The sequence below is a fragment of the Montipora foliosa genome, chromosome 11 (assembly GCF_036669935.1).
Source record: "Montipora foliosa isolate CH-2021 chromosome 11, ASM3666993v2, whole genome shotgun sequence".
NCBI lineage: Eukaryota > Metazoa > Cnidaria > Anthozoa > Scleractinia > Acroporidae > Montipora > Montipora foliosa.
Window position 1 is genome coordinate 37,601,017 of NC_090879.1, and position 12,500 is coordinate 37,613,516.

Sequence of the window (12,500 nt, forward strand, 5' to 3'; positions counted from 1 at the left end):
ATAAACTCAGTTAAAACGGTGATTTGCCTTTACAGCAACCATTCATGCGCAAAATTTAACAAACAAATCTGGTGAGAATTTTTCGCTTTTATCGGTTTTAGAAACCTCAGAATCTTTTATCTTTACTTTAACTATCAAAAGAAATTATTCCCAACTATAAATGGAAGAAAAAAGAAGTCAAAATCAAATACTGTTCGCAAAATCAAATACTGTTCGCAGCATTGCTGGAATGTTCAAATGGAAAAAATTCCAGCCCAGATAACGAGGTGTCTGTTGGAAAAAACAAAGATCTCGGCAACAGGGCCAGCCCACCCTCTCATATGAACACGTAGAAATTTTTGCAAAGATTTCAGAGGTAAAGCTCAGTCAACTGGGCTCATATGAAGAGGCCCTTAGACAGACTGTGGTGCAGCATCTGTGGGTTCGGAAACCACATTACAAACAGTTGGCCTCCTTTGTTTTGGAACCACTCATGATAATGTACACTACACTTTCATACTTTATACTGTAATTATTGTCAACACTGGCATTCCCGCAACTGGCAGAGGCTAAATAATCTAGGTGAGCCATACCTTAATAGCGAAATTACAAAATAAACTTACAACAGAAATTAACTAAGAAAGGAGAAGGGAGATAGACTGTAATATAAAGACAAGAAAACCGTTACATTGACCTAATCTAAAATATTAAACACATGTACAACTACTATGTATGTTAATTGGGAGAGGACAGATCACAGATTTACATTAGGAGATTTAGAACGACGAGAAATATGTATTCACCAGGACTTTACCTATGTAAAGCGCTTAGTACATTTGTGACCAAACGTTTTAACCAATCTTTCCATGGGTCGTCACGAAAATATTTGGTTGGAGAACTACAAGGCGTCAACAATACGTTGATGACACGTTTTGTGTACCTGAGACGGAACAAGATGCATTTTTTCTTTGATTTCATTAACACAAGGCATCTCAAAAAGTTCTCTTTTATCTTAAAAAACGAACTCCTACCGATCTTATGTGAACGTTGTCTTTCATTGGGATCATCCACTAGATTAGCCACTGCTATTTGAATGGTCATAATTCACTCATTACCTTAATTTACACTCACGAGTTGAGTTAAGCAAATTATCTTGCCTTGTCTTACCTTGTCTTGAGATTCAGGGACAAGTGTGCATTAAGGAGGATGGAAACAAAAAGGGCTGCGGAATGTGGACTGCCCACTGCCTCAGAAAAGCATGGGTTCAAAAAATCATTAACAAATAGGCACGCAGTGTGGTAAGCCATTGGGAAGAAGAGGAGGTTCTGAAAGCAAAGGTGTGGGGCTAGGTTACCAAACCAGCATTAATGAGGATGGAAACAAAAAGGACTTAGTCTGCGAGCACATGTAGTCCCATGGGAATTTCGTGAAGCAAGCAAGCCACTAATCTAGATATCTTATTTGGACCCTAGATAATGCAAAAAAGTTTGGTGGCACTTTTGTAACTTGCAACAAGGTTAATTACAAGGGGTTTTAAAAATGGCGTAAATTTGCCAGCATGGAAACGAGGCTACATGAGTTAATTGCTTATATCTTACAACCATGTGAATGGAATCACACCAAACTCACTATGATCGTATTTGTTGATGCTTTAGTCACATCTTAGATGTCTCATAATGGCAAGAGGTCACGTGACGAGTTACCATGGAAACTAGGCGACATTGATTAACTGTTCATGTCTTTTAATTAACTCTTTCACTGCGGTTAAGGTATGAGAACATATATGTGAAACTGAGTAATTCAAGGTGTAGTTACGCGTTTCCTTCCTTTGGGATGTCCTTTTGCGTAATGAAATTGCGTGTCACTTGCGTAGTACATGCTTCCTGTGTTTGTTTATTTAGATAAATCGAAATGTATATAAGCTGTGCATTAACCTAAATAAAAATTATCTTCAAAGCTGTTTAACACAAGACAGTTGTTTCTTATTTCCAAATAAGTTCTTTTCGAGCGACAGTAATCTGCAAAGCGCTTGCCAGTCTGTTGTTGTTTTCTTGTGGGATTTAAAAATGGCATCACGTTACAGTCCTCGCTCTGTTTTTGAAACCGATGAAGTTCTCGCTTTAGTTATGAGAGATTCTGACTGGGATATGAGGGAAATCGACTTTTTGGGTGAAGGTGATGAGAAGATATCAGAGGGCAGCGATGACGCCACTGCTTTAGAGGAAGATGGTGGTGAAAGAGAAGTAACAGCACCTACACGTGGTCGCAGGCAAGGCAGGCAGTTTCTCTGGGAAGATGTGACCGTTTTAGATGACTTGGAGCAGACTTGGATTCCTCCATTTCAGCAGCACCAACGCATTCTGGTTGACACCACAAACTTTCAGCCCCAACATTATTTCAAGCTTTTTTTCCCTGATGAACTTTTCCAGTTAATTGCGAAGCAAACCAACTTATTTGCTGATCAATTTTTTGATGACCCTTCTAATTTTGACGCACATTCTAGATTCCCAAAGTGGACCGACACAGATCCACTTGAAATTCACGCATTTGTGGCCTTACAAATTGCGATGGGACTGAACTGTAAGCCATCAGTAAATGATTACTGGCGAAAATTCTCGCTAACAGAAACGAAGTTGGGTAATGTTATGTCCAGGGACCGTTATCTCCTTTTGCAATCTTTCTTGCATTTCTGTAACAATGAAACGCGTGTTCAACGCGGTGAAGAGGACTACAACCCATTAGTCAAAGTGCAGCCAATGCCAGACATTGTTAATCCCCGCTATGAAACTGTTTACAGTCCAGGCAAGAACTTATGCATCGATGAAAGCATGGTCAAATTCAAGGGGCGAATTTTTTTCAGACAGTACTTACCTGCAAAACCAACAAAATGGGGCATAAAGGTATTTGTTCTCTGGGAGTCTCTGGCTATGGACTTAAATTTCAAGTGTATACAGGGAAAACAAGTTCTCAAAGAGAAAAGAATGTCCCTCTTTCTGAGCAGGTACTTCTTGGTTTGCTGAGTGGCCATGAAAACAAAGGACATACATGGACAATTTTTACAGCAGCCCAAATCTCTTCCTGGATTTGAAGGAAAAGGGTATTGGTGCATGTGGCACAGTGCTTGTGACTCGAAAGGAAATGCCATTGGGCTTGAGGCCAATAAATCTTCCCTTGAAAAAAGGTGACCCGCCCAAGTTCATGCACACCGGGGACCTGGTGGCTTGTGCATGGCATGACAAAAAACGTGTTCATTTTTTGAGCACAGTCTACAATGATATAACCATTGACAAGGAAGTTAGAAAAAGGGGAGCTGAGGGAGGCAAGAGGACAGTGGAGAAGCCTGTGATGGGTGAACTGTACAATGTCAATATGGCTGGTGTTGACAGGATGGATCAATTACTTGGAACTTATGCCTACCCGCATAAGTCGCAGTAGTGGTACCATACCATTTATCATCGTATTCGAGAGGTTGCCCTTGTCAATGGTTATATCATCTACAAGCAAGACAATTATGTTTCTTAATGTTCCAAACAAAACTTAGTGTTATCTTGTGGTAAGAAGGTCACGTGACTAAGTCACCATGGAAACGAGGTTAAGATTTAGACATGGCTTGTTAATTTGAAAACACTTGAGTAACTGACCTGACTTTATAACTTTGATAGCTAATTCATGGAAACGATTCTGACTTTGTACTAACCTGAAAAGCATTTCGCTGTTAAAATTATCGTATGAAGAATCCAAAAACTGATTGTAATTGATCAGTACCAATCTTGATGCTGAGAACATTTTTCTTCTATCACAAAAAGGTTCCATCTTTGACTTATCCTCTTTCTTAATAGCTACTACTACCCAGTTACAATCCCTTGGACCCAAAGTGACACTACTCTAACACAAATAATCTTAATATCACTATGACCAATCAATCGAAAGTCTTTGCTGTAGGAAAAATAAGACTTTTTTGTACACTGCTATCATCACTTTCATACGCAACCTTCTCGTCTTCTTCAAGATCATCATTTGGACTATGGCTGTTCTCACAAATATCTCCACTTTTGCAGCAGTTACACAAGTCAGTGCAGTTGAAATTTGCTTTATGACACTGGTATCTGTTGGTCAAACATCTCTCCTTCGCACAGCCACATTTTACCAATTGGATTACAGCCTCAGGAGCTGGCGGCAAAGTAGTCATCACCGGAAGCCATTTATTGTCCTCCAACTTCCAAACAAAGTCATCTGGTGATGGTAGCTAGGGCTGGGGCACTGTGTCGTTATTCAAAACCATTGCTTTATAGTACGCTCTCATTACAGTTTGCTCTAGGGCAGCTTGCGTTGGTGGAAGTTTCCTGGACTGAGCCTGCTTCTTTTTGAAAAGCCAATATTGCAGATCTTTGACAGTAGTAATAATGGTCGTGTTAGGCACGTACAGCTTGCAAATCAACTTCTCGATTGCGGCCATAGTTTCTGCTGACGTTGGTTCACTTGCTCCGAGATTAGCAAGAGCAGTGATGATGTCTTGGCTTGCCTCTTGGAATGCTTTCCACCATGTGGCCTTTCCTTTCCCAGCCAAACTACCAGTGTTGTCAGCACTGCTCAATGCGTGAATTGCTAGTAGAGTAGCAATCTTATGCGTACTGAGGGATTGGCACAATTGGCTGTAACTTGATTACTCGATGCCTTTGACCTGTTCCAGTGATGAAATTTGTCTCATGACAGAGCTGAGGATATCTTCTCAAAGACAGAATAAACACAGCAGTGTCTGGTGAATGGATATTACATTTTGTGGCTCCATGAGCAGCGGCATCAACAGCGTGCAGTAAAATCTTTGTATCAGCTTCTTGGGTGCTTCGAAGATTCGCCACATTCTTGTGTGTTGCCTCACAGGCAGTTCCCCAGGCTGCAACAAGACACTTTCCAATGATTTCTGCATGATCTAGAGCCTTTCTTGCAAGGTATTCTATGAGATCCATTTTAGCTTTGTTGTGAGTCAAAAGTTTCTTCATCTGAACCTTACCAATGTGGGTCGACTCTGTTATCCTGTAGTACACCCGATCCTGACCACCCTGCCGTTGTATTCTTGTGGCTGATTTCAGGGAGAGTTCAACATCATATCTGTCGAAAACTACATGGATTTCATCACTTTCACTGCATTTTTGTAAGAGCTGCTTCATTTAATGTTCTGCTAGTTGAGATCAGGTAGTTATCCACATTGGTTTGTCAAGCGACTGCAACTCAGCCATGCCGTTGACTATTGAGACCTTCCCTTGCATGGGGTGAGCTACTCGGCACTCTGTGGTAGAAGTTTTCTGGGTTAACATGTTTCTCAATAGCATTCATTAATGCACTCTTCGTAGAGCAAAAAGAGATTGTTGCAATAGAGAACTTGCCTCCAACTGCCTCGGCTATGTTCATCGCTGGACGAGACTTGCATACCATCTTCATGGGAGCAAAGAGACATCTATCTTCTTGTAGCTCCACCACTTTGTTGTCAACAGTAACCTTGGTCTTCTTCCCGTGGTTTTCCATGTTATCAGCTTCTCTTTTTTCATTGGTGACCATAGCTTTTCTTTGTCAGTCTGGATCCGTTCCTTAACAAACAATGCAATTCAGACCATTACAAGGAAGCGCAAGTCCATCTTCACGAGCTACGAGGTTAACAGCAACACCATCATGTCCTTTGAGGAAGAGCGTGATCTCGGTGTCTCCTTGGAACGTGACTTGACTTGGCACGCCCAAGTCTCTCACCAAGCTGCATGCACAAACAAGTGAGAAACTCTAGGTTTATCCACAGTATTCCGTAAGATGCACATTATACCTCGGCCTAGTGCGTGCTCATCTTGGCTACGCAACCCAGGTCTGGGCACCCCAAGGCATTGAACTGATTTCTAAACTCGAAAGTATCCAAAGACGTGCCACCAAATTCATTCTTTGCTTGCCTTTTTTAACAAATATCTCTTACAAAGAAAGACTAATATATGTAAATCTACTTCCTGTGTGCTACTGGCACTAGTTACTAGATCTAATATACTTTTACAAGGCTACGCATAATATGATTCATTAAGATCCTTCTGTTGTTCCCTTCGTGCGCGATTGCGCGCGAAGGACCCATATATCTGTAACGAGCTCTCAATCTTTCATTCCTAAAAGATGCAGGACTTCTACCTTTAAGAAATATTTTTTCATTAGAACCACTAGAATTTGGAATCTGCCTATTACTAGATTTCACCTGGATAATGTTACCTTTGGGAACTTTAAGTCTGTTCTTTACAGCTATTACTTGCGGGCTCTAGCAATAAATTATGATCTGGACTCTCCAAGGAGCTTCAAAAGTATTTGCTTGAAATGTAACACAGCCAGGTTTTTAGACCAAGAAATTAGCTGCTGCATGTGATTTTAATTGCTATTTGTATGTTTTTTATTTTGTGGGTCCGCAGTAATTGGCTCTAGCTGTTGCGGTGTCCCTGCCCAATTTAAGTTACTATTGGTGTGTTGTTATCTTCGTATTTTCAGTATTTGTATATCTTCAATTTATTTTTTCTTTATTTCTTCAGGGCAAAGCTAATAAAATAAAATAAAAAAATTAAAAAACTAAAATAAAAAATAAACACTGTGAAGAGCTTGAGCCCTATAGCACTTTTGTTGCACAGATCATATTTGACTTCCTGTGGCAGTACTACCCTCGTCACCAGGTTAAACAAGTCAGCACCATCCCGACTGAAGGGATTGGTGAAGACTCAAATTGTGTTTGACAGCTTGGTTATATTTTTCTCCTCTCGGGATACCACAGCAGCTGTAGGATTATGGTGCTTTCCACCAATCTCATGTGTTACACCTGCCATGTCTTTGGCTTGATTTCCTAATCTTGCCAGTTCTGGTGCAATGAGGAAACACTTCGCATGTGCACTTGGGTTAAGTGTTATGCCAACCAAGCATACAGTTACTTTCATAGACCGGTTTAAGTGTTGTAAGGCATTGTCAGGACCCATCGCCCAGAATGGTACACGAGGAGTTTTATTCACTACCCAGTTCCCATCATTGAATTCTGCGTAGATCTCAGGGTCTGTATTTGACAGTGCTTCCATCTCGGCTATGTAGAGAGGAATCATTCGAGCATAATTCAAACGGTCATGGGCAAAGAAATACTTAGTAAATACCTCTCGAGTTTCGAGGTGAAGTTCCCAGTTAGCTGTAAGGGCTGCCCTGATAAACATTAGCATTTCCAACACCAGAAAACCATAAACATGGGGCTGTTTTCATGGCTTTCGTCAAACTCTTTCATTTTCCTCATTATTTCCATGGATTCTATGGCATTCACTATTCGCTGGTGGGCCTCCTCCACTTGAACCCCCTCACAACTGGAGCATGCATCACAAAGATCTTATGCGAGCGATTTTAACAAGCTCCTGGATGACTCTGGTACATGCTGAAGAAACGCTTCCTGGTATAGAATGAAAAAGGCTTGTAACATGACCAAGTGTGCAGCTCCACCTCTCTTCACATGGTTTCCCTCTAGGATCTGCTTGACAGTATTGGGACCATATAGATCTGATTCTATCCATGCCATGTCGATCCCACTGTTCTCAATGAATGCACCAATGGTTCTCAGCTGTGCCATTGAAATATGCAGTTCCCCTGGGCAGAACAATGATGTGTTTAAGATCATCATCACAAGCCATTTGAAGTTTCTTGGCTGGAAGATAAAGGCCCATGTCAAGTGATACGACGGTCTTTCTGTTGGGTCGCACCACCTTCACATGAGTTGAGAAACTATTACTAGCAAACAAAGCAATTTATATATTGCCATTAGGAAATTATCACCTATCATTCTATTACATTCTTAATTATGATAAGAAATACAGAATATTGTAAAGAAACGTTTGCATGGTTACTCGTCACGTGACCCCTCATACCACAAAGAGAACATGAAGAAGTGTCTAAAACATCAATAAATATCATCATAGTGAGTTTGGTGTGATTTCATTCATATAGTTGAAAGATAAAAGGCTCCTTTCCATGGTGACAAGTTTAAACTATTTTTAAAACCCCTTATAATTGACCTTGGTGCAAGTTACAAAAGTGCCACCAAATCTTTTTGCATTATTTAGGGTTCAATTAAGATATCTAGACTAGTGGCTTGCTTGCTTCACAAAATTCCCACAGGAGTTTTTTCATATGCTTTTCTTTTCTCATATGGGTCTTTTTTCATATGACATATGCTCCTGGACTAACTGGGGAATGTGGACTTCCCACCGCCTCGGACACACATGTCTTCAAAAAATCAAATTTCCATTTCTGATACAGTACATCAGACACAATGCATATGGACGCAATCTCGTTCCCAGATGGTTGGTCCATTTCAAGCTCGGTTAATTTATCTATTTTTGGTTCTTTACATTAACAGCAAACTGGTTTATTTAACTAGCACATGTCTTACTTATGAAGAAGAACACCTGGAAAAGTCTGGTGAAGAAGGGTTAATAGGAACATTTTGCAGGCGAAATAGAGTTAGTAGAGACGCCATCTTGAATTCTTCGAACTCAAAATATGTAGACTTGTTTTACTTTGTGGCAACGTTAGCACTAAGCCAGGACCCAATTGGAAATATCCATGCAGCTTGAGTTGTAAACCAGATAAGTCAACCCAACCCAGAGTACCATGTGACTCCTTTGATAACTGGCATCATGCTTCCTGTCTACAAATGAGCATTGCATCATACGAGAATTTGGATAATTCCTCCTGTCTCTGGCTCTGTCCATCTCTGGGTCTGTCCAAATCTGTCCTTCGAATTTGGATACATCTATTTCTTCATTAGAGTCATCAAATTCCTTTGGACTGTTATCGAACTTCACTTCATCTCCGACAAAGCAATCTACACCCATAAATAGGCCAACTAATTCTCATATTGTCAGGAGATCTCAATGTCAGCGAAAATTGTGTGTTTATAGCATTAAGAACAAATACAGCGAATTTCAGGCGTTTTTAGAAAATGAAAACCCAGATGTTATCATTCTTCACTTCAAACCCTACCGATATAAACTTCGTAGAAGTCCAGTCTGGTTTTGGAAATCATTACATGATAAGGGTTGAAACTTTACTCTCACCTACCAGACCAAGGCCATCTAAGAGGAAAGTTTCCCTGTTTTCTAAAGGCAACTTTACAGATCTGAAATCTGATATTCTCAAATTTGGCTCATCCTTCCTTCAAGGCTTCCATACCAGATCAGTTGAGAAGAATTGGAACATTGCTAAGGGCCTGTTTCCATGGAGATAGGGTCACTATTGGTGACCCTTCCTGTATTGTTTTTAGTGGTTGTGTTTACATGTCAGGTAGGGTCACCCTATGGGTAGGGTTACCCTATCAAATAGGTAGGGTGACCTTCCTAGAGGGGCCAGCTTTTTGTTCACTTAAGCCATGTAAACGCTCAATGTAGGGTGACCCTAGGGGGATGGCTTTCTCGAATTGCATCTAAATACGTCAAATGAAGTATTTGGAGAGCCAAATTAAATTTTTCGATCACAAAAACAACATGGCGTCTCATGCGTATATCATGCAAAGATATCAAGCAGAAGCTATCGCAAATGAGCATCAAAGTGATGAGAATAATAACCGCCAAAAGAAAAGCAGAGCCTACAAGCGATCCAGTAGCGCCAAAAAAACCTAAGAAGTTTGCCTGGTTGCCCGAAGCTGCAGAGGTGCTTTTAATGTACGTGAAAGAATTCAAAAGGCAGTGCAAGTACAAGGCAACCGACTATGAAGCTGACCTAGCAAGCTTGTATACAAAAGGACTGCATGGCCATTGACTATCCTGAAGATTTCGGCCCAGAAAGTAAGTGTCTCAGAACCCGGCAAAGATATAAAAAGACATGGATGCCAGCGAGTACAAAGAATACCAAAAAGAATTAAAAGCCCAAAAAGCAAAGATATGAAGTGGGTATCAAAGAATCAAAGAAAATATAAAAAGCGTCCAGCAGAACTATCGCAACGCCGTGAACAAAGGCACAAGAAGTGGCATAACATTAGCCCTACCCGCGAGGTGACCCTTGCTTGTCGAGTTTGCATGTAAAGAAGGGCTATGTTTTGACCCTTCTGGTAGGGTGACCCTGTCTCCGTGTAAACAGGCCCTAAATTAGCTTAACTTACAGAGAAGTATATTCCATCCAAGGTGAAATCCACAAGATATAATCTTTCTTGGTTTAACCCAAGTTTGAAGAGATTAAACAGAAAGGTTCAGAGACTATACAATGTTCAGAAAAAGTAAAAAGTAAGTGATAGAACAAAATATAGGAACACCCGTAAGATTTATCAGAAAAAAATTAATATGGCATGTTATGACTATGTTAACAATTTCATTGAAACACCTAGTTCAGACCAACCTAAGAAATTTTGAAGTTTTGTTAAGTCTAACAAAGGCATTAATACATTAGAGAAAGATAATGTTACTGTATCAGATAACCATGGTAAAGCAAATATTCTCAATGATTACTTTCATTCTATTTTCACCAAAGAGAATCTTGACTCTTTACCTAGATTAGATCCTAGTCTGTTATGCCCAAATGTGAAACAAATAATGGTAACATTCCTGGGTGTTCCAAAACTTTTACAATCTCTTAATGTAGATAAAGCTAGCGGGCCAGATGGCATGCGAACCTATCTTTTGAAAGAGCTATCACATGAGTTGGCACCCATTCGGGCCTCCCTTTTTCAACAGTCATTAGATCAGGGTCAATTACCCAATGAATGGATTAAAGTTATTGTACATGTAGTTGCAATTTTCAAAAAAAGGAAAATATCTCTAGCAAGCAATTACAGACCAATATCCCTTACTTCAGTAACATGAAAAATATTACAACATATTATATCTCATCATATTTGGAAGCATTTAGGAAAAAGAGCCAAGAGCTCCTGTTATTTTTCAGGGAAGGAGTTAATCTCATGAGAGCAGATGGATCGGCTGTGCTAGAGAGAGGCGATACAGTAATAACGGACAACTGTGGCTTCCACCACTACAGAGCTCGTTGTTCAAACCCGACTTGTATGGACATGAACAATTGTGGTGCGAGCGAGAAACACCCACAAAGCAAAAATGAGATCACGGAACTACAAAAGCTTATCAAGGATTTGCAGAAGAAAGAAGCCAAGGAACGCTCAGTCAATAGTTTTTTTGCGGTTATGCGTCCCTGACTGAGGCGGCAAAATGAAGGCCGTTATGTCGACCGGTTTTCTTTAGATAAGGACCTGATACTCTTCAAGAAAAAATTCAACAATAAGATTCCAGTTGATACCTCGCGAGATTGGGAAATGCTGTTCCTTATTGAGCGTTACAGGAGAGGTCTCCCGAGCATAAACGGTGTGTGAATCGTTACGCATAACTGTTTACCGTTACATGTAACTAACTGGCGAATTCATATTGAGTTGACTGAAGATCTTGGAAAAATGTACTGTTGCGTTTACGATATGAAAAAAAAAAAATGTTGTTTTGAATTTTCTTGTGCTGCTTACCCGTATTTTGTGAGAAATCTATTGTTTCATCTCTCGAACGGTATTAGTCAAAAATTTTCTCGGATGGCCTAGGTTGGAGTAGTTGCACTGTAAGGCAGCTCTACATGACCACCTCATTGAAGCTGGAAAGTGTTTTAGAAATTATTTTATCATATACATTATTTACTATTCTTGTATTTGTATACAACTTTTCTTATTTAGATTGATATTTATTAGTATTAATTATATATGTATTATTTTATATTGTTGTGATGCGTTTCATACGCTTTATCAATTGATAAAGTGGAAGTAGAAATAGAAGAGACGCCATCTTAAATTTTGCGATCCGCGGGTTTGTTAGCCCGGATAGACCACAATGCATCAGGATCCAAGAAGGCGTAGATATCATGAAAAGGTCGATTCATTGCCTTTGATAGGTCAATAACATATTGTTTCCATGCATTTTATCCAATCACCGATTTATTACCTTGATTGAAGTCTGCACGCACTGTACCAGTAGGATCAACTAATTCGTTAAAATTGATAGGACCTTGGTGTTTGTTCACATCACTCCCTGGGCTAACATTCTCAAGAACAGTGCGTGAATATTGTAGCACACAATTTTAGTTAACCATACTGTCACTTTATTCTCAGAGCTATACCGCTGTACCAAGCATTTTAATGTTGGCAAATAGGCTACAATGAGGTAAAAAAGAAAACGTCTCCAAAGTATTCCAAAAAATTCCTTTGACATTTGGCGCCAGTTCTCTAGTTTTGACAAAACGTCAAGTATACCAATTCTGGCTGCATACTGATCATTTGTCACAGCCATTTTCAAGTTGCTGCTGTTTAATTTTCTTACCCACACAATATTACATACAGTATTGGAGTACAAAATTGTCAGTTATGGCAGCTGGCCATAAAGCACAATCTTCTTTGTTTACTCGCAAAAACATTCTGAAAATATACACTACACACATACCTTGTGCAATTAGGATAAAGAACATGTGCATCTTGTTAAGCAATTATTGGGGTTTCATATGGT

At 39.8% G+C, this 12,500-nt stretch overlaps 1 protein-coding gene across 2 annotated transcripts in view; it reads right to left on the reverse strand.

Moving 5' to 3' along the window:
* The window catches only part of LOC137977522 (CAP-Gly domain-containing linker protein 1-like), a 312,978-nt gene that overhangs the window by 7,822 nt on the left and 292,656 nt on the right, over window positions 1-12,500 (reverse strand). The window lies entirely within an intron of this gene.